Source organism: Sciurus vulgaris, assembly GCF_902686455.1.
Source record: "Sciurus vulgaris genome assembly, chromosome: 1".
Taxonomy (NCBI): Eukaryota; Metazoa; Chordata; class Mammalia; order Rodentia; family Sciuridae; genus Sciurus; species Sciurus vulgaris.
In genome coordinates this window covers 164,799,943-164,826,570 of record NC_136461.1, presented here as the reverse complement: position 1 = coordinate 164,826,570, position 26,628 = coordinate 164,799,943, and the positions used below count along the sequence as shown (strand labels likewise).

The 26,628-nt window shown below is 37.0% G+C and overlaps 2 long non-coding RNA genes across 4 annotated transcripts in view; both read left to right on the top strand.

The window, feature by feature from the left end:
* LOC306663595 overlaps positions 1-26,628 on the top strand; it is a 404,268-nt gene that overhangs the window by 64,593 nt on the left and 313,047 nt on the right. The window lies entirely within an intron of this gene.
* Positions 1-26,628, top strand: part of LOC306663604 — a 49,602-nt gene that overhangs the window by 20,929 nt on the left and 2,045 nt on the right. Inside the window, exon 2 of the long non-coding RNA XR_013764475.1 lies at positions 23,168-24,943. This is a non-coding gene — a long non-coding RNA (uncharacterized lncRNA). The remainder of the gene's footprint in view (positions 1-23,167; positions 24,944-26,628) is intronic.

The following is a 26,628-nucleotide window of genomic DNA, read 5'->3' as shown; positions in this document are numbered from 1 at the left end:
AGAAATGAGTTCCACACTGTCATGTCTAGAAGATGTAGAACTATGGTTTGTATCTCAGATGTCTCGTAAAGTCTCAAGTGTTGAAGGCTTGCTCCTCAGATGATGGATGATGGTGATATTGGAAGGTAGTGGAACTTTCAAAGGTAGGACCTGGTACAAGGAAGTTAGGTCACTGGGTGTGCCCTTCAAGGGGATATTGGAACCCTTTCTCTCTTTGCTTCCCAATCTCCATGAGTTAAGCATCTGTGCTCCATCATAGGTTTTCTGACATGATGTTCTTTCTAGCTTGCCACAGGCCCCAAAGTACAAGGCCAAGTGTTCATGGACTAAAACTTCTGAAACTCTGAGTCAAAATAAATCTTTCATCCTCAAGTCGTTTATCTTACGTATTTTGTCACACAGACAGAAATCTGACTAAAACATGTAGCATTCCCTAACCTTCTTGATGCACTTAAGTTACCTCCTGTAGAAATAGTGTTTCACATAAGATACTTTAGGGAATGTGAAATAAGCAAATTAAGATAGACACATGAATTGGCACGCTGGGCAGCCTTTTGAAAAATGAGTTACTTGTATATTTCGTGGTATAAAAAGGTGTTTATTGTGGAGAAAAAAGTTTATTGTGGAGAAAAAATAGTATGCATGGTCTGATCCTATCTTGTCAAAATATTTTGTTAAAAAATTTGATAAGGGTATCTGCTGTATCCAGATGAGTATATGAGTCATGTTTTTGCATTTTTTTTGTTAAGCCATATTTTCTACAACAAATGTATATTACCTGACAATAACATAATATTCAGTTTTTCAAAAGAATGCTCTGCTTATTTGTAATAGCTTTGTTTCCATTTCATTTTTAGGTTATAGTTAAATTATTATCAATCCTATGAATTCTCAATACTGAGAAATTTTGAATTCCTGAAGAGAAGGAATAGACTTCTCTGCTTTTCTTGCAGCTTCTGGGCATCAACTCTAGCACTTCTCTCTACTTTTTTCTACTTTTTAGCAGAGTAGTGGGAATTATGTATGAGGCCCTTTGTTACATTCTAAGAAGGAGACCTACTAGGAACTAGAAGCTCCAAGTCTGGTATTTTTGCCCTAACTTGATTCTATTTAATCCACAATTCTCAAAGAAGATGAGAGATGCTGGGAGTCACATGAAGATTCTCTTCTCTTGAATCTACAATAGAGGTTGAGTATTTTTTCTTACCCACAGCAAAACCTAGAAGGAAAGTTATTTTCTGTAAATTTTTCTGGCACAGTTATCAGTTCAACAACTGAGTTCCTGGGCCATATGCTTTCATTTGCATAAGGAATGGATTGCTAACTAGAAAACAAAGATGCATTTTTCATCATCTTTATCTGTCAATAAAGGTTGAAGGGCAGAGGATCACTTCTCTGATCATCTAGGGATAAACCAATCTAGGAGTTTCTGCTCCACACAACACACTATTGAAGAAGGGATGGGAAGCATATGTGTCAGGTTCTTATAGGGAGGACCAGTGCAGCAGATTTGACCAGTCATTGTAGAGACCATCCTTGTTATCCTCACTATTTGACACTCTTTGTGGTAAGTACTCTCCTTTCCTAAGGAGAAGTGAGCCTGACAGAATTGAGAATCTACATGAGGTCCTATACTTTATTAATCCCTATCAGGACTGCCTTTATCAAAGCTTCATGAGCTTAATTGGTTTTCATTTTAGCAAATATTTTGTACTTTGCAGTCTAGTGATTAACCCCATTGATTGTCTTCTTGCCTTTTCAATTGCAGCAACTTATTAGAGATTTTTATTATTACCCTGTAAATTCCTCAGACTTGCCTTCTGTGGCATTAGCTATGTAGGCTACATTTTGTGAGCTCTTTTAATTGCTTCTCTGAAGTGTGGACTTAGTTTGAGAGAAGGTCACAGTAGATTTCATTAATCCAGTGTTACTTTTAGAATCTCTTGGCTTTCATTTAAATCCAAAATTCCATTAGGTTTTCCTTAATTATTTAATCAAATGAGTCTGGTTTCCATTTTGTAAGAAGTCTTTCCTTTACAAAAGGTCAGTCCTATTGACATATTTTCAGTTACACTGCTCTTTTTATGGGCTATAAGCAGACAAGTTCATAGCCAGCTAAGGACAGGGGAGGGTGGAGTAAGGAGAGTGCCAGTGACTGTAGCCTGTAAAACCTCCAGTCGGTTGACTTCCTTTCTTTTTTGTTCCTTAACTGTTGGACATTTTATTAATCTCCCAGTTTATTTAAAAACTATGGAATCAGGGAGACTAAGTAACATTTCAAACAGTTAAGAACTTTGCTTTGATATAGTTGACATATTAGGTTAAGAGGATCCTTTGGATTCTTTGTGGAATATGTACTATGCTTATTTCAAAATATTATAATTAACACTAATTTGTCTTGCTTAAATTGTTTTAGGGCTCTGTGCTATGCACATCAGGTAAAAAATAAATGCATGGTGTATTTTTTCAGGGATTTGCAATGAAATAGGGAGTTAGCTTCTTGCAAGGAATATCTGTGTTTTGAGTATGTGAGAATAAGAGGATGTGAACCCTTATCTGCTCTGGTAGTAAACAGATTTGATTTTTTATTTAGGTCCCTGTCTTTATTGCTTTTCTAAAGTTCTTTGAACATTACTCTAGCTTAAACAAAACTGTAACTATGTGCCTGCAGAAGGTCTTATGTAGGGTAGCTGCCACTTTAAAAAGACATAGTGGTACAAGAAAAACTCAGGGAAGAATCAAATCAATCAAGGTTAGAGTGATCCCACAAGTGGATGATAAAAAAGTGATGACTTGGAGGAAATATGATTGCAGCCTATGTACTTGCCTAATATACTCGAAATAGATACACACTGGCACACCAAATATGGGTAATTTGCATACAAATGAGCACACCAAATTTTAGGACATTAATGTTTTCAAATCTTAAAACTCAAAGGGGGTCACTTTAGGACAAATAATAGCAAGTGCTATTTATTACAATAGATGGTTATAGGAGTCATCCAGGTGGAGATGATAAATGGACCTTTTGAAGGTGATATTATATAGGGCAACTACAATGCTCACCCATAAAATATCTCTTGTTCCCACTCTGAGAGCCAGGATGTAGTATTGAATGGATATTTTTAATTTGCTCTCACATAACATCATTAATTCTTATAGTTGCTATCTTTAAATGAGTTAAAAGCCATTTTTAATAAAAGTGCTCTTAAATGTCTTAGTGCATATCACACATGTTTAAGTAAAAAAGGCAAAATAACCCCTCACATTAATTTGTCCTTTATATTCCACACACTTCAAGAAGGCCAAGAAAATGCTATTTCCCCATCATACTTTAAACCAACAACTGTTATGTTTTACAATGTATGATACTGCCAGATTGTCTGATAGATAAATTGCTTTTCCCCCAAGCACTTTCAAGGTAATTCAAAGTGTTATGTTTGATGAGTGAGCAATTATGATTTTCCATTAAGTTTATACTAACAGCAAAGTCAGATATGGTCTTCTTGGTTTTAATAGTACAGCTTGGGTAATAGTAGCTGAATGAATGAATGAACAGAAGAACAAGAATTTGGTCACTGTCTTTGCCCTTTTCTGCTCTGAGTTCATTGAGATTAATGAACTGATCACTGGGTGTATAACTATGTATATGTGTACCATGCATGAAATCCTTCATTCATAATCACATAAGTGTGATTTTTTTAAAAAAGTAAATTCCAACTAGGGAAGGGTAAATAAGGAAGATATGTAAGAACTTATATATCTTATAGATGGTGTTAGGTCAGTATTGTAGTTAATACAAAGCAATGCTGAGATGAGCTAATAATTTTCAGTATTTTTCTGGGAATTGTACACAATCTGGATGATTCCTTTTCACTAATATACATCTACCCTATCATGTGCTTGAGTGCAATGTTATTCAAGAGAGACATTTTGATAATTAAATGAGATAGTATAGGTAAGTGTTTAGAATAATGCATGAGGCAAACTGTTCAATAAATATTAGCCATTATTTTTATGCTACTATTATTGCATAACCAGTAGCTTCTTATTTACCACCTAATAACGGAGTTGATCTTATAAACCTGAGAATGCTACAGCAGATCTTTGGTTTCTTGACTGAAAGAGTCTTTTTTCTTTTTTTCATTTTTAAATATTTCTTTTAGTTGTACACAATTCCTTTATTTATTTATTTTTATGTGATGCTGAGGATTGAGCCCAGTGCTTCACATATACTAGGTAAGTGCTCTACCACTGAGTTACACTCCCAGGCCCTAGTCTTTTTTTCTGAATTAACCAAACAACAAATACAGTTTTTGTAGTTTGCCATCAGTTTTCATGAATACAGTATCTCAAAAAATTTTTATCTGTAGTTAGATATATTCCAGGACTACTGAAATTAATTCAGAGCCCATTTTGTAGGTGGGAGAGTCATGAAAGATTTATCCAAATCTGTGTGGGCAAGAGTAGTACATTGTGGTCTGTTTGTAGTGCTGCTAAAAAGCAACCCTCTTTGAGGGTTTCCCAAGCTTGATTCTTCCTGTGAATGTGTAGTCGGAGATCCAGGCCCATTGCTTCCAACAGAGCTGGGGCTTCCCAGTGAGACATTCAAGAGTTCCCTGTGAATGGGCAAAGATGGACATGTTCTAGCAACACTTCACACCATATGTTGGTTTGGATGGCTGGCTCGGGCACATTCTGGATTGGGAACAGGAGTGCATTTTAACATTTTATTGAATGATGTTGTACTGTTAATGTAATAGTTTTGACTTAAGATTGGACTTACTTCCATACTTTCAAATCCAACAAATCAGGTAATTTGCAGTTGTTTTCCTATTCATTGATGCATGTTATTAAGGTCTTATAGTTTTCTTTCTTTAGTTAAATGAATAAAGTGTATCAAGATTTATTCATTTCTTCTTAACATTTAAGAATCCAAAATCATGCAGCCTGGCAAGTTTTTTCCATTTGCCTTTCTTTTTTTTTTTTACTCCTCAGGTAGTAAAGATTTATTTTTGAAAGGACAAATACACATTAAAAAAAAAAAAAACTAAAGAACTCTATCATATTTGTTAGTGTTGCAAATTTCCTTTGATTCTTTTCTCTTCAGTCATTTAATGGATCTCAGCATGTAGAAAGAAGAGACAAAGGACCATGGTTACTTCTTTTACACACTTAAAAATTGATTTCTTTATGTGTTTTGTGTCTACTGTTTCACTTTAGGGTAAATATCATTTCCATAGAGTATAGGCAATATATGCTAAGTTTTACATGATAATGAAAGTCTGATTTATGGAGTCATCTAACATATTGTATGTAGGTGTAACACACATTCAAATGTCTGATTGAATGAACAATTATGCCAGTAATGGATGCCAAACTTGGGTCACCTCTTCCAGACTTCAGAAATCTGAACGAGATGGTTAGGGTTAATGATTGATAGAGTTGCGATTCAAGGAACGTAGCCACCCAACTTTGTCACCCTTCTGCTTACAACCATGTAATGGCCTTACCGTGATGCTTAGAAGATTCCCCAAATCCCATCACATGGACTTCCATAAGCTGCTGCAACAGCCTCCTCTCCTTTTGCTTTCCCATTCTCTGTGCTCCTGCTGCAAGGCTTTCTTTTCGCTTTTCCAAATTTATTCCAGGGTGCAAGGACTTAGCATCTGCTCTTCCCTCTGCCTGGAGTGCTCTGTTCTCAGATCTCTCAGAGCTCTCTTCTTTGCATAATTCAGGCTCCAGCTCAAATATCACCTCTTCAGAGACACCTTTCATCACCACTCCATCCAAAAGAATCCTGCTCTCCTCCACTCCTCTCATTCTTTGCTCTATTATCTTACCTTGATTTTTTTTTCAAATCATTTATTATTTGAAATGGTAGTATGCTCTCTCATATAGTATGCTTACTTTTTTATTAATTTTTAAATTTGTTCTAATTAGTTGTGCATGACATTAGAATGGATGTATATATTTTTATAGATCATACATAAATGGAGTGTAATTTCTTATTTTTCTAATTGTACATATTGTAGGATCAAATCGGTTATGCAATCATACATGTACATGAGGTAATAATGTCTGTTTCACTCTATTATCCTTCCTACCCTCATACCACTTCCCCTCCTTTTGCCCATATTCACCACTAGAATGTGAGTTCTATGAAGGCAGAGCTTGTTCTGAATTGTTTGTCTTTGATTCCTTGACACTGAGAATAAGATTGGGTCCTTTAGCACTTATTCCATGAAAGAAGGCATGCATTAATTTGTACGCTGCTTAGTCTAATCCAGGTATTGTGATAGACAGTTTTGTTTTCTCCTTTAGTGTATATGACTCCATAACTGTCACCATTTCCATTTTATTAAAAGGGGAAACTGGGAGTCAGAGGATTAAATCATACACTTGGGATGCAAGACTAGTTCTGTTTGATTCCATTTGATTTGTCTAACTCAAAATATGTGATTTGTGTTTAGGAAACAAAGGAAAGTTTTATTTTCTGTAGGGGTGATTTTTGTAGGGGAAGAGAAATACTTTTTAAAAAATCAGCACTTCTGGCTGCTAGTTGGAACGGGCCCTTGTAACAAAAGTTTACCAAGGGAAAAACAGGTTCATCAACATATATTTCACGTGTACGTGGGAAAATGCTTGGAGAATTACTAATTCTTAAAGAGATGGTTTTGAGTTCCAGCTTATATAGTGTCTTCAACCAAGAGCAGTGAGTTTTTCCAGAAGTGATAGGACAAAGAAAAGGGATTTGAGCCTAGAGGGGTGGCAAGTTGGGAGAAAAGTAATAACTGGCAGACAAGGCTAGTTAGAAAAGCTTGTTAATGTGGATTCCTTGGGGACCATGCCCAGACAAAAAGGACTAAAGTTGTCTTCAGTAGCCACTGAATTTCCTTCTCCCTGAGGGTTATGGGGCACCACCTTTTGCCTTTGCAAAGTCATATTCTGCTTTTGGGCAAATAGGGGGAAAGCAGAGGCTCTCCTGCATCTTCCTAATTGTCTTCAGCTCTACAGTTCTTCATATTGTGGGACATCATATTCTGTACCTCCCATGTTTGCTTTTCAGAACTGGCATCTTTTTGGTAAGTAGCCTCACGTTTCTAATAAAATGTCTATTCAAGTTTACAAAATTGATTTGAAGTATATGATTAAAATACAGATAGAAACAACTTCTCAAAGCCTGATTCTGTTCCTTTGTTGGATTAGGATTTGTTACAAAATGTCTTTTTCCTTGTGATGGTTGTCAAGTGTAAGAGTGGAAAGTTGCAATACTTTCCCTTATCCATCATAAGGGACACAGTTGATACTCCTATAGCAAAGACAGGTTAGCAAGAGAAAAACAACAAATGTACTTAATAAAAATTTTATAAGATACAGGACCTTTCAGAAATGAAGATTCCAAGATCAAGGAGAACTGTCCATTCTTACACTTCGATTTGATGAAGAATGGACAGTCGTATAGAAATGTAAGTAGACGAAATCACACTATCCAATGGGACTAGACTGAGGGTGGTCAGCAAGGCCTGTCTGTTTAGATTCCTCTTAGACTTTGTGTAACATTCCTTCCTCCCATTAGTGTGGTGTGGGATAGGACTCCTATGGAGTGAAGCTCTTCAAGAGAGAAGGGCTAAGGAAGAAAGTGATCTTGCTAGTTTTTATGGCTTGCTTTGGTGAGAGAGATTCCAATTTATTTATTTTTTTCTTTTATTTATTTGTGATTTTTAAATTTTTTAAAAATTTATCTTTTTAATTTTTTACAGACTGCATTTTGATTCATTGTACACAAATGGGGTACATCATTTCATTTCTATGGTTGTACACGATGTAGATTCATACCATTTGTGCAATCATACATGTACATAGGGTAATGATGTCTGTCTCATTCCACCATTTTTTCATACCCCCTCCCTCTCATTTCTTTCTATATAATCCAAAGTTCCTCCAGTCTTCTCTCACTTCCCACCCCCCTACCCCCATTATATATCATTTTCCACTTATCAGGGAAAATATTTGGCCTTTGGTTTTTTGGGCTTGGCTTATTTCACTTAGCATGATATTCTCCAATTCCATCCATTTACTTGCAAATGTCATAATATTATTCTTCTTCATGACTGAATAATATTCCATTGTGTATATATATCAGAGTTTTTTTTTTATTAAAAATCATAAATTTACATAGGGCAATGTTGTTTGATTCATTCTGTTATTTTTTTCCCTTCCCCCCACCCCTCCCACCCCTCTTTTCCCTCTATACAGTCCTTCCTTCCTCCATTCTTACCACCCTCCTTATCCCTAACCCTAAACCTAACCCTAACCCTAACGCTAACCCCTCCTACCCCCCATTATATGTCCTCATCCGCTTATCAGTGAGATCATTCGTCCTTTAGTTTTTTGAGATTGGCTTATCTCACTTAGCATGATATTCTCCAATTCAGAGTTTCTTTATCCATTCATCTGTCGAAGGGCACCTAGGTTAGTTCCACAATCTAGCTATTGTGAACTGAGCTGCTATAAACATTGATGTGGCTGTGTTACTGTAGTTTGCTGATTTTAAGTCCTTTGGGTATAAACTGAGGAGTGGGATAGGTGGGTCGAAAGGTGGGTCCATTCCAAGTTTTCTGAGAATTCTCCATACTGCTTTCCAGAGTGGCAATGACCCATTTTGGGGAAGAGGAATTCTGGGATCTATGACTTGCTTTGAGGAGAAAAAGGGGTGTTGACAGGAGGGCAGGGGAAGGTCACATAGTGACTTCACTTCTTAGGCCTTCCAGATTTTTCTAGTTCAAAGTACTCAGCTTGCTGAATTGGCCTACTTGAAATATGGTTTTCTGAGCCCCAACATAAATGACATTTAATAATTTGAAAAGAGAATCTTTCCTTAAAGACTATTCCTCATAGATCTATTTTCCTGTAATAATTTTGTACTATATACTAAGTTAATTTTCCTTTCAGGGCAATGAAAAAAAGTTATCTTTTCCCCAGGTGACTCCAGGTACCTTCCCTGTGATTTGTTTTGATGCTTATTGCTCTTTGTTGTGGTGAGAATCCAGGAGTCTTCCCACAGTTTTCTTTAGTTTGGCAAATTCTCAAACCTAGTTTTCTTTACACAACCCTGATGCCAACAGTCATTAACTTGATAACTTCAGGAACCATGCCTCATCCTCTGCTGACTTCAACTATTATGGAAAAAAAAGAATATCACGTCTGCAGAGATCACATGAAATGAAGATGCTGGTCATGTCTACTATTAGCTAATGTTCTATAACATTTGAAGTATTAATATTTAGGTGTTAAAAAGGCAGCTATTCATAGATTTTATAAACTACAAATTAGTGCCATTTATAGTATTTCTGGAGTAAAATCATGTTGTAGTAGCAACATGTTATTGTAAATATTTTATATAAAATCCATAATTCTCTAGTAAATTTCATGGCTTTTAGTTATATACTCTATTATAGGATGTTACAAACTAATCAATATTATTTTCATTATTGTAATTGTAATTTTTTGAGTCAATTTTTATTTTATGCAATTTTGTTCTTTAAGATCCTTGGTTATTCTTGACTTCTCTATTAATCAAACTATTCCAATTGTTTCTAATCATATAGATATTCTTTGCTAATCTTTCTTGAAAGAATTTTACTCTTTGATTTTTATACCTGGTTTATTTCCATTGGTCATAGTCATTATTTCTACATGGTGAAGAATGTTCCAAATGTATTCCCTGGTTGATGTTTTTTTTAAATAAGTCTAGAGATGTGTGTTTTAATCATATTGTCTATTGTATTAGTTATTTTCCCCTTACTATTACAAAATATCTGGTACACTCAATTTATAAAAAGGTTAATTTTGACTCACAGTTTTAGGGATTTTTGTCCTTGACCAATTGGCTCCATTACTTTGGGCCTGTGGTGGCCCAGTACCTTATGGCAAGAGCACCTGGCAGAGGAGGCAGTTCACCTCATGGCAGTTGGGACATGAAGAGAGAAAGAGAAAGAGCCCAGTGTCCCACAGACCCCTTCAGGGGCACACCCCAATGACCTAAAACCTCTGACGAGGCCCTACCTCTTAGAGGTTTCTAGCACCTCCTAATAGTATGGAGCTGAGTATGTAGCCTGTAACACAGGGACCTGTCGGGGACAGTCTAGAGCCAAACTATAGCATCTGCAGATTGAATTTGGCCACTGAATATGTCTGGTGTGATTGTTACAGTGTTAAAAATATTGAAAGTGAGTGTCTTAAGAGGAGACCCATAGTCTCCAGTACTGCCACAGGCCCTACCATTTCCTTCATTTTAATAGCAGACACTCATTTGTATATCTGCCTGATCCCAAAAGGTATTTCAGATTTGAGTTTTGCATTGACTATTGAGGATGACCTGGCTGTCTAAATGACCAAAATGACACTCATGCTTTGATTAGTAGTTGTACACTTTTAATAAAAACCTGAAATTAAATTTGACTTTACTAGCTGTGAAGTCTACCTACTTACCCTCTGTCTCAGTTTCTTTATTTGTAAAATGGAAATAACTATAGCTCCCAACCCTAGGATTGTTGTAAGGATTACATTAAAAGATGTCTGGTATATACTACATGATCAATAATGGAAGTTATTATTATTGTTGTCCCAATTTTTATAGCCCTATAAAGTAAGCTTTTAAATACCTATAGTTGGGATGGAGAGCTAATGGAAGGCACTTATAAAAAAATAAACATTTATAGCATAATGTATATGGTTGTTACAGTTATCAACATCAATAAATAGCAACAGCAATATATTTTGGATTTCTTCCACGTTGAGAAACCCACTTTCTAAGAAGTGTTTCTGGGAATAGCTTCTCAACAAGGAATATGGTGCAGCGTTTCTGGCCATGACTTGAGTCCCGAGGGCTTCGTCTGTCATTGGTGACAAGTGCCTAGAACCCAGACACTTGGGATTCCCTTAAGCATTTGAAAGGACTGCAGGAAGGTAGTTCTTTGGCAGCTGAGCAGTGTAACCAATCACTGTATCATTATTACATGCTATGGTTGATGTACTTTTTGGCCAGGATTTCTGTGGAAGCCTGACTTACCAAATGGCTTTACCTCTGTGCCCCTTTGAGTGGCACAGATGGGGACACACAAGTGGTATGAGAGAACAGATCTCTGTCATGCATCTGAATTTAGTGACTTTGAACAATCACATAAACATACCCATAGGCAGCACGCAGTCTGTATCTTTTAAAATAAAATACCTTTATCTTCAATAATGAACAACTTTTTATTTGTAGGTAGATTTCAATTACATTTAATAATAGCATTAAAAGAGGAAACCCAGGAGACCAAGGAATTTCTTAAACAAATATCTTCACTGGGGCAATGATATGTAACACAGTAAAAATTTTCCCATTGAATTATAGTGAGTACTTGAATAATATTGCCAAAAAATGTTCATCTGGATATAAAATAGCATATTTTGCTGATGGATAATAGGGAGTTTCCATTCCCTCATTCTTCCTGAAAAGGTGTGAGAGAGTAAGTTATAAAATATAATGTATTTTGTAATCAGAAAACCCAGTTTTGGAGTCACAATTCAATATATACTAGCTGAATCTTTGTTTTACCCACTGTTCTTATAAGTAAGCATTGGTATTCCCATTTTTCAGATTTATAAGCAGATGATCAGGAAAGTAAATTTACCAAGATCTTGTGTCTAATTAGGGCCCGAGTCAGAATGTTGAACCCTTACTTGAGTTTAAAACCAGTTCTCTGCATATCACAATAGACTGTGCATTAAAAACCATTTTTAAATTATGAGACATTATTGATAGGGATTTGAGAACAGGTGCTCACCCTAATCCTTGGGGATCAGAAAGGTGACACCAAGAAAGTAAGACCCAGGCAATAACAGAAAACTCTTCCCAGGGCTGCCTCTGGGAAGAGCTCACAGGACAGGACCCCGAGGCCAAGTTCAAGGAGTAACTCCTAGTAATTAATCAGTTTGACAAATGGCTGCACATGAAAAAGGAGACCAGCTGCGAATCAGGAGGCCAGAAAACCAGGGAAATCTACAGTGCCAATATTGATTTGGAAGAAGCTGGAAGAAACTTGGAAGAGGAAGAGAGGGCAGAGGCAGCCTGGAGTAGACCCCAAAATTCTGAAATCTTACATGTCCTTTTGAACCTTCCCGTTAGGAGGATTGTGGGGTTTAAAGGGTGATGTATTACATGCACCACCAGTAATTTAATTGAGTTGGGGGATGGAGGAGGAAGGAAGAACTGTACTGGAGAGAGAAAAGCCACCAGAAATGGAGCTGGATTCTAATTTTTAGATGCGAATAGACATCTCAATTCCTTACTATAGATGATTGTTGCCAGGGAGTAGAGGGAGGGGGTGACCAATGAGATTGGTCATCTGATTCAGGCTTGATAGAACTTCCTCTTACCTGATGAGGAAAATAACCCATTTCTTCTGCGAATGTGATAATCTTGGATTTTAAGAGCAGATGTAGGGGGAGCAGAGGAAGGCAAGGAGACTCAAAATGCATGGGGGATCCCTGACAGGTTTGGCCTCACTCCTTCCTGCCCCCAATATATACCCTTGAATGAACTTTTCAATATGTGTTATGTGTGAGAGCCAAATTTTGCAGATGCAGTATGCTGAAAATGTCATAACAATATGAAGAATGGTAATTTCCCATAGGAAATTATGTTTTATGTGCTTGAAGCTTGCATACACTTTTGCATTCTTTCTTTTTTTGTGTGACATTTTCTCATCTTTGTACTTCGTTAGCATTATGGAACCAACCATTGGTGTGAAACAGAGCTGTCAAACATAATACAGAATTCTATAAAGCTCAGAAAATTGAAACTCTTAGTCCCTACACGGGTCCCAATTTCAGGTGCATTACATACTCTGTCATAGCGAGTAAGACTGCTTCAAGCTCTGTCACCGTTACAACCCCACGTCTCAAATATCATTTGGTGGCTGCAAAATTTTCACCTTTTTAAAAAAATTACTTTACCCAATGGCATTTGTGCTGAACAGTGATGAGAATGACAGCACTCAGCAATGCTGAAAACATTCGGGGAATTTAATCTCAATTCCAATTTAATCTTAAGCTCGACTTCTGCACACTTAGAATATTAAAGGACTGGGGAAAATAGGTTTGAAAGATTCTAGTCATACCATCAGCAGGGGTGCAAAGAAGCTTAGATATAGATAAGAAAATTATTTTTAAGACTTCCATACAAAGATATTAAAGCAAGCAGTGAACTTAAGGGTCTTTCTGTAATAACTGCCAACTTTTCAGTACCGGTTGAATACAGAGTATAATGCCATTTGCTTTGAGAAAATAATTACTCTAAAAATATAATGCTACTTTTGTTTCTAATTATTGAATAAAGTGCGTTTATTGAGAACAACTGTGTGTCAACAATGCAAATCTTGAAGTTCTTTGACATCTTGTGATCTCACAAGGCTAGAGGTCATAGTCAAGGATAGCTGTGCAGCCTCTTTCAGCCAAAGACTTTGTGATGTTTGTGTCCCCAATTCTTCATGACCTCTTTTTGGAAAGTCTCATTTAATTGGATGTTTGGCAGACTTCAACTTCCCTTCCACCACAGGTTCTGGGGCAGGGTTAACCTTGCTAATTTGATGTCCAGTACCCTGCCTTCTAAGACACCAATCCTGGGGGGTATACATTGGATCTACTTATGCTAAAAAGCAACCAATTGTTTATCTGAAATTAAAATTCAGTTGCATATCCTGTTATTTTATGCAGAGTAGAGAAGTGGACACTAAAGCTTAGACGGAAAGAGAGTAGGGGTTGTGGAAGGAAGTCAGATAAGGGGCACCAAACTACCTCTAGAGAAAAGGAATCAGTTCAGGTTTTCTGAAGCATAGTAGGGTGACTACTGGTAACAATAATCCATGATTTATTTAAAAATGACTGGAAGTTCCCACTACATACAAATGAAAAGAGTTAGGAGACAGAAGCGCTTATTATCTTGATTTGATCATTATATACTATATACATGGATCAAATTATCATACATTATGCCATAAAGATACATGACTATCATGTCTCATAATAAAAAAATACAAAAAAGAGACTGATTCTATTTCCATTTTGCTTAGGTAATGACATGGAACACCTTATAATCTTCAGACTAAACTACTGCTTTAAATTTTTGCAAATACATTTTCCATTTAAAAAATTGCAAAATCTAGAAACCTTACCAGAGGGCCCCAAAATTTTACAATATATGTTTCTTCTATGAAAAAAGATGCAATTATTAAACACATAAGCATGTGTGTGCATGTGCATGCTCTCTCTTTCTCTTTCTTGCTAATCTTTCAGGAAAGCAAGTTCCACAGCAATGTTTGGAGTTAGTAGTAAACTCAGCTCTGTTCTGTATTTCTGAGCTGAAGGAACTTCTACAAAGTAGTTATTTCAACTCTTAAGAAAACTACTTTTTCTTTTTTTCAGTATAGATGCCAGAGTCCTTTCATCTCTTAACATTATCTAACTCTGTATTATTATATTTTTACTGACTCAGAAATTGTACGTCCACTTCACTAGTCTGGAGTTCATTGATGTTGTAAAGGATTGATAACCTTATCAATTACACATGTATGTCAGGATGCTTTGAGACTCAAGCTGAAGTCTTAAATTTCTTCATAATCCCAGGCTAGTACCAATGAAATTATTAGTGTTAATAATAGTATTAGCTAAAAATATTCTGCATTTCACATGTACTCTCTAATTTAACCAAGACATTGTTGTTTTCATTAAGACAATGTCTTTTTGTTGTCATATGAATCTATTTTAGAGAGATGAAGCTCAAGTTACATACCCAAAAGTGGTAGATTCAGACTTCTTATTCCTTATGGACAGCTCTGCAAAAGTGATCTCACATCACATTTTCCCTCAAGTTTTCTATAATATTTGACACTATAGGATTCTAGGTATAAACAACATCACAGAAATTGCATCTTTAATATTGTATTGAGTTTAGAACTCTTATGCTATTTCTTCAGATGAATCAACTTTCTGCAGAACTCTGCTTAATAACATTTTACATTTTGAAAAACATTTTGGTCCATTAGTTGAATCAATGAGGTAACAATAGAGAGAGGAAAATGCTAAAAATATTAACAAACAGTAACCCTGCTTCCTCAGGGTGAGTTCTTCAATATTATAATAGTAGAATAGCCTTGCTATCTTCAGCTAAGCATATAGTTCAGAAATTAACTTTCACTAAACATATGAAAAGATGATAGAAAACAGAAAAATGTTTTTCATTCATCCATGAATTAACTCACATGCTGTAAGCAACAAGGAGGAGATATCTTTGGAAGCTCCAAGATGCTGGTATTTTCTAAATTATGAGAAACTTCAAGATTTGCAAGTGCCAAAATAATTAATTCACTTTCTGTCTTTTAAAAGCTAGGTGAACTGAACTCATTGTTAACTGTCAGGACAATTGTGAAGTTTACTGGAACAGAGTAGCAGTTTTGAACACTTCAAGTAGACTGTGTTCATCCATTCAGGGGTTGTTCCCTTGTTGCCTCCCACCTGCCTAGATCTAGGCCTTGTGCTAAGTTCTAGATTTACAGTGACATGCTTTTAAGAACATCACAATTTGGCTAATGGAGGTGGAGGGAAAAACAAAAATTAATTATCTGACAGCAGCGAATGCTATCATAGAATTTTTTTTTTTTTTTTAAATATCGTAGGATTTTGGAGTAAGCATGGTTGAGAGGGAGAGCAACTCTTTTGGGAGAAGGTGCCAAGAGGGTCCCTGGAGGAAGTGGTATTTGAGTTGGAGTTCAGAGAATGAATGAGGTTTTGGCTTCCAGCTGGATTCACTGAAGAACTCTACAGTTCTTTGCCTTTGAAGTTTTCTGTTGTTCAAGTTGCTGTTTCTAGTTTTCTTCTGTGGTGTCTTATTTTGAAACAATATCAGATAATACTTGTCCATAAATTAATTTGCTCATGTATACATTTATATTTATTTTTAGTTAATTTTAAACAAATGATAGAGAAATATATTCATCTTCTCATTGAGGACTACTCAGATAATTGCTTGGTACAGTAATGCTCAACAATATTTAGGTGATTAAAAAATAATGAATATGATGACTAGCTGCCCCTGTCAAATTATGTGGGAGACTAAACATTGTGCTGATCCTTTTAGAAATTCCAGGGCTGGTTTTTCTTAAGTCACGCACAGATAGTTACTTTCTCTTTCAAAGACAGTATAACTCTTTAAAGCTTTATTCTTTGCTCTTAACTTGAGAGAGTAGGCAGTCATATTTCAAGAGGGTGTCTATATCTGGTTGTGATTTAATAGTAGGATAAATTAATTCAGGGTACTATACATCAGAAAAAGTTTTTGGTCCAGTGAATGAGGCTAGAGAGTCTCCAAAAATGGATTAGAGTAAATGGTTTGCTGTGGTCTGAATTTTTATGTTCCTACTCCAAATTCATATGTTGAAATCCTAAACCCAAAGTTAATGTGTTAGTAGGTATCAGAGGCTTTTAGGAGGTGATTAGGTTTTGCTGGTGGAGTCCCTATAAATAAGATTAGTGCCTTTTATGAATGCCGGAAGGAATTTGCTCCTACTACCATGTGAGGCCTTAGCGAGAGGACCATCCATAAGCCAGCCTTACCAGACACAGATTACTATCGTCTTTAAACCATTCAGTTGACCATATTTTGTTATAGCAGTGAGAATGGACTAAGACACAGTTACAATATCATCCACCTCCTTAATTGTCCTTCCCTTACCCATACCTCATTTTTTTCTGTCTCTGTTATTTTAAACCTGACTTCTCTCTAATTTCCCATCAGCCTGCTCTTCGTAGTTTGCTGAACTGATGGATAGTTTTGACACTCCTATATCTTTCATCTAATCCATATCTCTATGACTTGTCTTCTCCCTTCTGGTGTGGTTCTTGTTTTAGATTTCTCATGTGCTTATCACCATATTTAGCTGAGACCAACCCTGTCTTTTCTGGGTAGGCCTGACATCAAAATGCTTTTCTCAGACTGATTTTGAACCTGGTGATTATGTCCTACAAACTGAGCTGTCCTGCTGCTGCTGCTCTGGTTTATGTGTCTTGTAAAAATGCTGTCATGAGCCAATATGACCATTTATTGAGTGAATTATGTGAGGCACTTCATTATCATTATCATTTATTTTTATTATTTAAGCTATTATTCATTTGTTTCACACCCAGTCAGTGTTAAGTGTCATTGGTTTGCAAATAATTGAAATAAGACTTGCACAATCACTCCCAATTTTCACTAGCCAGGACTCTCTATGCACTTGAGAGAAATCCAACCCAACTAGCTTAACTAAGAATTTTGATGGTCTCATGTTCCTGAAAAGTTAAGAAGGTTAAATTTTTGGCCTGTTTGGATCCAGGGATTAAAACTATGTCATCAGAAATTTGTTTCTTTTTTCATATCTCTTAACTTTCCCTTCCTTTTGGAATCATTTTCTGGCAGCCACATTCTGTGCAGTAGCAAAAATGGTTGCTGGCTGCTCTAAGCTTATATTCTGCTTATAGAGGTCCTGGAGAATATGCTGATTGGACAGCTTTGGACAAAATTCTGGGCATAAATCTGAATTGACCTAATTTGGATTCCAGGCCAAGTCACCAGAATATACTTCCCCAAAATATGAAGGAATGTTGAGTTAAGGGCAATTTAAAAAATGACACAAAAAGATTTCTCTGTCTTCCCTCCATTTGCCTAAAAGGAATGCCTGCGTTAATACAAAGATTAAATATATCCTGCTTTTCCTATCCCACGTAAAGAACAACAGTTAACCATTGAACACAACTTTAGACCCTTATTAGACATGGTGTCTGAGGAATTAACATTGAAAACATGTATTGAATAGTTTATAGCTGCCATTTATTGATCTTTTCTCAAGTTGTCACCCCTAAAAAGATTGAAGTCCTTTTCAGGTCTTGTTACTTCACTAAAAATTTGCTGTTCTTTGTTAAGTATGGTATAGAAGCTGAAATTCAAACCCACCTATTTGTGCACTAGTCTTTCTCTGAGTGTCTCCCAAATATATAATGACATTCATGTTAATAAAGTTAAATTTATTTTTCTCTTGTTAACCTACCTTTTGTAACTGGTTCAAATAAGAAACTTTTGAGGGTTCTTATTACTTGCCTACATCATGAACCAACCATTGTGGGCAGGATGATTGAACTCTATGAGTAAACTATCCTGTATTAGGTGTAGCTGGAGATGGGGTCAGGCTCTTAAGTCACTTGGACTGAGACTAGGGATGAGATGTTCTCTAAAATATGGGAAGAAAGAAAGAACATGTTCACTATAAACTTCTAAGGTTGAGTCAGAATTTTAACCCTGTTCTGTGTAAATTTTAAAAGAGTGTGAAAATATGGCCATTGATCCATTCAACAAATATTTAAACATTTCAAAGCAATAGAATATGATGATGAACAGAAAGATAATGTACTTACATTCCAGGTCAAGGAAGAAAACAAAGTACTCAAAATAAAAGGCATAACATAATTTCAAGTAGTGGTAAGTTCTATAATGAACTTGGCTGGGTGAGTGGTTTGTGCAACTAGTGAGTTCAGGGAGGGCATTGCACAGGAAACCGATAAACTTCAGAGCTGCAGGGAAGACCAGGAAATAGCACTTCTGTAAAGTGGCCTGCAGGTGCTTGGGAGATGAGTTACATGGCTTGGATTCTCTTTTCACTAAATTTCTCTGCTTCCCCTATCCCTAGATGCTAAATAGCTGATATTTAAACTGTTGGCTTCATAAGTAAACCTGGACTTGTGGCTACCTGGTTTCTTAATCTGTGCCCCTGGAAATGGCACTAAAATGGTGATTAAATGATACATGTTGGTTCTGCGGTCACGCTACACAAGAACTGTGCTAGCACCTCCCCCTTGCTAACTTAGCTCCTCTCTTTTGTCAAGGTGACAGCTGTTTGTCACTTCCAAGGCTCCTGTGCTCCCCTACTACTTCTGTTGCTTGGCATCTTGGCAGCTTACTCTTTGCTTATTTTTCTTTTCCCCCCTCTATATCTTTTTCTGTCACTTGGTCCAGACAGCTTGGATTTTGCACAAATTGGCTTGGCTCTTCTAGTCATTACTGACTATTTAGAGAGTATCCTTTCATTCTGTGTAACAAATCGACCAATCATAACACATTCTGTGCAATTTGTGGCTCTTCTGTTCTTAACAATTTTGCTGTTATTCTCTTTTCCTCTTCTGGAGGCACTTTCTCCACCTATCCTTCCAACCAGATCAGATGCCATTTTGAAAGTTTGAGGCTGCAGGACAACTGATTTACCAGGCTCATTATTCTGTTTGCTTCCTTGCTCTTTGTACCATGCATCCACACTAAAGCCAAACACTTGGATCCTTCACCAAACACTTGAACCTTCATCTTGACGATATCTCTCACATTCATGTATTTTTTCTTGCAAACTTCAGCACAATCAATCTATTTCAACTCTTATACCTGAATGACTACAGTGGCCTTCAGCTGGTCACATCTCTCTGTCCTTCATGGTCTATCTTTTGTTAGTATCATGATTCTTAAAATATGACTTTGGGAGTCATGCTCATAACCAAAAATTTTCAAAATCTTATCACTAATATAATGAAGCACTAACTTTTTAACCTGGCATTTGGCGTACTTCATGTTAAGCCGTAGCTCCACCATTCCAGTGCTCACCCTGCAGTCTCTGGGAGCTCTGCTGTCTAGGCAAACTGATCCATGCATTTTCCCAAAGTATGCTGACCTGCCTTGAGTTCACACTTGTGTTTCTGATTCCTCCCATCTACCCAGAAGGGTCTCCCTGGACTCCTTCTCCTTCTCCTTCTCCTTCTTCTTCTTCTTCTTTTTAATGGAGAACAAATTTTATTAACAATGAAATACCAAAAGCTGGTTCCCTGGGCTTCTTTGTCTCTATATATGTAAGCAATGAAAAACTATCTGGGTTATATACCTTACTTATTTTGGAGTCCTTGGTGATGATCTAAATCGGAACTCTGCGTTCCTTCTTCCAGATAATTACAGAATTTAATATACGAAACTTTTACTTTTTGATTGATATTGTAATTGTTTTTACATGTATAGAATGTCTCTGCCATTTTATTCGTATTTCTCCCTAACCTTCTTAGTGCCTGCCCAGCTTTCCCTTCAAAATACACATTATTGATGGATTTTCTTTTTCTTATTACTGTAGTTTTATGATGATGTGGAAGGCCAGGCAGGAAGGCTAAGCTCAGACATAGATGTCCATATCTATTTAAATCTCACTGTACATATTCATCTATATTTCTATAGATATCATTAGCCACTAGACTGATACATTCGGGGACAACCACTCAAACTTGCAGGAAAAAGAAAAGCTGCCCCGCCTTTAGATGACTGTAAGTCTGTGTCTAAAATTGCTTTTTGCTTCACATGAGGCCCACCAGAGACTTTCAAGGTGACCTGCAAGTAAACTCTGTGCAAGCTAATCTTGCCAGGACATGCTGACCCTCCTTTTAGGGGTTTCCTCTCTGCCCCTTTTTGAACATGGGATGAATAAGGAGACAGGATGTCAAACTGAGCATGCTCAAGAGCATGCTTGCCTCTGTATGTGACAAGTCTGTCCTGCAAGAATGTTTATGTATCTTGCCAATAAGAATCCCTTACTTTGTTTTTTCAGGGAGACACTGCTTTGTGAATGACCCTGTGTTTTCCTTACTTACTGCAAGTAACAAACTTCTCCTTACTCTTTTATCTCCTGGTTGTGCTGATTGGCTTTGCTTACCAAGGGGTGAACCCACTGCATTCAGTTACAATATTTATCACTAGACATCAAGAAAATTCTTCCAAATGGATAACAATGCCAATAGAAATAAAGTCTACCTTTCTAGGAAGTTTCCTTAGACACTTAATTTTTAATTCAGGTTTTAATCCTTACATAGGAAAGTGCCCTAACTCTTGAGATTTTCCAGTTGGGCTTATTGAAGCTTGGATTTGTTGATCTTCATGTCCCCATCTTAACTGCCATGTGAAGATACTTTCAGTTGAGTGGAATGCGCTGATGCTCATCATCAGAAGTTGTTTTTTGCAATGTGGATTCTATATTACTCTTCATTTCTGTTTTGTTTATTATATGTGTTTATTTTTTTGCAATATGTATAAGAAAAATGAGAGATTACACTCTATGTATGATCTATCACAATGTATAAATGCATTCTCTTGTCATATACAATTAGAACAAATAAAATATAAAAATTCAAAAAGCAAGTTTTTTATTCAAGTAAAACTTGATAATGCTATGGGTTTATTCAGGCTTATAAGTTGATATTTTGGACTGAATGTTTCCCACTTGGTTGTTTCCCAGGAGTATGGGGGTAAGGATACAGGGGGAGCACAGATGTTTGCTGAGGGAGAACATAGATGTGTTGAGGCCTGCTATAGTTTGCATGTGGAATATTCTCTGAAGGCCCATGTTTTAAAGGCTTAGTCCTCAGTATGGTACTATTGTGAGGTGGTGGAAACCTTAAGAGGTGAGGCCTAGTTGAAAGTCTTCCTTTCAGTGTGGGGTATTAACCTGAAGAGGATATTGGGACCCCAGTCTCTTCCTCTTTCTTTTACTTCTGGCCATGCAGTGAGCAACTTCACTCTGCACTCTCTTCTCTAAGGGGCCTTACTACAGGCCCAGAGTAACATGGTCAATTGATTATGGACTGGAACCTCTGAAACCATGAGGCAAAATTAACCTCTTCTGTTTAGAAAGTGATTATTTCAGGTGTTTGTTATAGTAATGGACAACAGATTAATACAAAGTCTTTTCCCTTATACCTGACTTTGCTTTTCCTCAAATTTCCCCTTCTCCCTTTGATTTGCATTTTGTTCTTCATGTTTCAAAATATATTGAGGTGATGTTAGGTTGAGCTCTTGCCTCTGGAGCCTGATTGCCCTGGGTTTAGTAGTACTATCGACCACTTACTAGCTGTTCCACTTGAGGCAAATTACTTGACATCTCTGTGACTCAGTTTTCTTGTTTACATCTTAGAGTTGTAGAATGCTCAAGGTTGTTGTGAGCGTTGAGTAAAATAATGCTTGTTAAGCATTCAGTACAGACTGGTCACATCCTAACCAAGTAGTCAACAAACTTCACCTGGTATTGTTAGCTCATTCCTAGCCTAGAAAACTTTAGGTAGATTTTGTTCTTATTACAATCAAATTAAAACACAAAAAGTATTTTAAAAATACTGGCATTTACAACATGAGGGTGATGTCAACCTTCCTGTTATAGAGAGCTGTGGAACTAGAGGAGCTATTTAAATCCCTAAGGTGGATTTAAATGAGAGTTGCTTAGACTCCATGAAATTGGCCCAGTGTCTTCTCAGGGCCCTTTCTAGTCATTGTAAAGGAGAAAAAAATTAGAAGTTTATTATACAATGACCAAAAATGAGCACATAGGCTTTGATTCTGCTCAAAAATGGAAATTTTACACTTCACTATTTTAATAGTGCAATTGAAATGTAGGTTAAGTTGACAAAGTATCTAAAACTTTCTAAGCTTGGTATTAAAATTCTTGGAATTTGTTTTTAAAATGCTGTGTGTGTGCGCGTGTGTGTGTGCGTGTGTCCACCTGGTAGTAACCATTTTATGAAGTCAATACTTTCATGGAAATTCTATTCCCTTATGATACTATTTCATCAATATATATTTTATATAAATTTTCTTTAAGCCTTTCTAAACATTACAATTCATAATTTAAATACTAATATAAAAATTATAGTAACAGTTTTTTTTGGTTTTTTTTTTTTTTTTTTTTGGTACAGGGGATTGAACTCAGGGGCACGTAACCACTGAGCCACATCCCCAGCCTTATTTTGTATTTTATTTAGAGACCAGGTCTCACTGACTCTCTTAGTGTTTCGCTTTTGCTAGGCTGGCTCTGAACTCGGGATCCTCCTGTCTCAGCCTCCCAAGCCGCTGCCATTACAGGCATGTGTCACTGTGCCCGGCTATATTGTTTTTTTAATTAGAGTTTAAACATATTGTTATTTTCTGATTATTTTTTTCTTAGAAACAAAGTATTGGCAGTAACAGTAGGGGTCACTATAGCAAAAGAAACCAGACATTAAAGTTGACTTTTTTTTTTTCTAGGAAACATTACACATTACAAGAGAAATTATAGTCTAATTTGTTGGAACTCAATGTGTCCATCTCTGATCTCCTGACTTTGAGGAAGGCAGGTTTCATTTAAACCAACATCTTACTTGGCCTAAAACATCTTCATGATAGATTTATGTCCTTTTGGGGAAGTAGTCCTAATTTTTACATACCTTAAAGTCAAGAAGTTCTTTTATAAAGACAAAATTCTATCATCTAGATTTTGACTCATTTATTCTTATTCAATGTCCAGAAAAATAAATAATATTCTGATTGCATATTTCCTCATCAAAAATTTCATTAACTATATAATTTACTTGTGAGATGGAAATAAAAGCATTTATCATATGAAATTGATGGTATGAAATAAGATATGAGATGCATTCATTCTTCTACTTAATCAACAAATCTGGGTGAGCCCCTACTATGTGCCAGTTATTGTGGACAATGTTCCTGGCCTCATGGTGCTTTCAGTCTATCGAACTTATCCAGGTTTCTACTCACAATAAGCTTACTTTTCAAGAGTAAGGGGCAGCGATTATTACATTCTTAAGCCTAGTGGATTACTGTGAAGCCATGTTAATATTTAGCTCCCTGAAAATTCTCCAGAGGATCTGCCCTTTTCACTTTAAGCTCATGTGGTTTGAGAGACAGAGTCCTCTCCAACCTCCGCATGTGGGCATAATTCTCAGCTCTGGTCATTGAGGGTTTTATATCCCTCACAGGTTAGTGTTCTAACAAACCAGGCCCACCACAGTCCCTCTCCTGCTTCCCTCTGGACCTGACTTCCTGTCACTCTGGCCTCACACATTCTACCTATACACCCCACGGTGGTTTTGGTTATATTGGCCTCTTCCTAACATGCCCTTCCCCTGCCTCTTACTTTATCGGTTCTGGCCAGCTCCTAAGCTCTAGCAAGTCTCCCCTCCTGCCTGCTGCATGGCTAAGCTGCCTTCTGAAGTCCTCCTCAGTCTCTGGTAGTCCTGTCTGTAGCTGTGTGGTGCTTCCATACTTTTCTATCAATGTCTCATCTCCACTTCAGAAGGTACACTTCTGGTGTCTGAATTTAACTGCTCTGTGTGAGCCTGACACCTTGCCTGATGTCTGGAACCCTGTGGTCACCTGACACAGGTATGTTGGCTAAAGTACTTATTAGCACCAGGCATGTCTTTTTGAATGGATTGCATAGTCCTAAAGGAGGGTACTTCAAGTGACTAGGAGCTGAATTATTTAAACATCCTTCTCTTTGAGTCTCTGAGAGAAGACCAGGTGCATTCATTAGTTTGCTCAGGTTTGCCTTAGGGAATGGTCCCAGGACTTCATCCAATAGTAGTTATTGAACTATGTATGGTCCCAGGTCATTCACACTTGCTGGGTTGTTTTTCTTCTCTTGACTTCACTAGCATTTACGGCCTGGACTATTAATTTGGCAATTAATCATGTACCATCTTGTGGCATTTCTTCTTTGTGATGTATGTTGTACCTAGCATGTGAATAGGGACAATTTATTCATTAGCATGTTGAAAGTTTTAGCATGGGAAAATCTTTTTGAAAATTCATTAATTGTTTGTTTTTGGCATGTTGGGAATTTATTTAGGCTAGTAGCAGAAATGGGCCAGTTTAATGACAAAAACAATTTATTGGAAGTCTATTCGGGAATTCACTGTATTGAAAAGAGGACTGTAGAATCAGACTGTATCGGAAAAGGCAGCCCTGGAAGTTCCCCATGGCAGCAGATGGCAGAACAGTGTTGCACAGGAACCATGGTTGGTGAGAAGGCTTTCTTCCTTCCTTTCTACCCTCAACCTGCTGAAGAGTCCAGGGTCCTTGGAGAATGTGACCAAATCCAGGCTGCGGGCTTACTTCTTAGCTGTAGTGGACTCATGAGTGGGAGGAATTAAGGCAAAAAACCGCCAGGAATTCTTTGGGCTACTGAGAGACACTGGGATTTATGATGGCTCTTGAGGAGGTCTCAAGAAAGGAATGGATCTTGGGTAGTCAAGAAATGATCAGTGAGTATCAGGACTCATGCTAACTTGTTCACACAGGCTAATCTCATCAGGCTCAGCATCCACAGCTTCCTGACTGCATGGCATTATGCAAGTTCTTAACTTCCGTGGAAGACACCTTTTCTCATCTATTGAGTGTGAGTACCAATATAGAGCTGTACGTAATTAAGACTAACTAAATAAGGTGTCATATAAAATCTGGCTATTACAGCATCTGTCACATTGTAGGTACACCATAAATGATAGTTATTGTTGGTTGATCTTCGTGTACATACTATGAGGCTGTGATGTATACATGAGAACAAAAAGCAGTAATTATTTTCTCTGCCTTTGAGCAGTTTGTGGTTGAATCAGAACAAAAATTACCTGCGATTTAACTTAAACCTCACAACTACCTGGGATTAGATATAGGCATTTTTTTAACATCCCTTTTTTTATATGTATAATCAGAGATTTGGAGAATTTAAGCAACTTGATAATGGTCACTTGGCTCTTATGTGGTAGAACTGAGGCTTGGGCCAAAGTTTCTTGAACCCAATGCTCTTTATATTTGGAGGCAATATATCACAGTGAAGGATAGAGTTAGTTAATTCAATTCCAATCAGAAATTTTTATCAAATACCTACTATGAGAATCTGATATGGTAGGAGTTGTGGAGAGATTTAAATAAAATTAATGCATAGTCCCTCATCTCAAGAAGTTTATAGGTCTCGGGAGAAAAAATAGACATCTACGCAACTTAGTGAAATATAAGATAATACACAACAAGTTCTGTACTTTTCATTTAGTTCTTTCAATTAACAGCTATTGGAGACTACCATCAGACTCTGAATTAGGTGCTGAGATTCAAAGGTTAACAAATGATAAATAAGCTATCCTTCCAGAGGCTCACATGTTGTTGGATGGAGCCCAACAGGAAACATAAAGCAAATATACACATAAGATAATTTTAGGTATTCAGAAGTGCTGGAAAGGAAATGAACTTTTGTGACAGTGACTGGGTATAGACCTTTTTCCATGGAAGGCCATTCCAAGGGTCTGAAGAGGTCAGTAATGTGAAGATGTGTGGGAAAAGTATTCCGGGAAGGAGGAACAAGTGAAAGGACCGGGAGGGTGGGGATGAACTGAAGAATGAAAACGAGCCTGTGTGAGCTGAACATAGAGAACAGAGAGAACAGTGGTTCACATGTGATCTGGAGTTGTAGGCAGAGTCAAAATATGCAGAGCCTTGTACACTGCACTTAGAAGTCCCTAATCTTTTACTTTAAGTCCTAGTGAAAGGCCCTAAACATTTAAGCAGGGACATGATATTATTTGATTGGTTTTGTAAAACAAATTACATTGGCTGCTGTGAGGAAATATAACACTTACCTGGGGCTCAAAGAAGGGAAAGAGTAATATCACTTGGAAGAAGTTAGAGAAGGCATGGAGAAGGAGAGTTCTCTG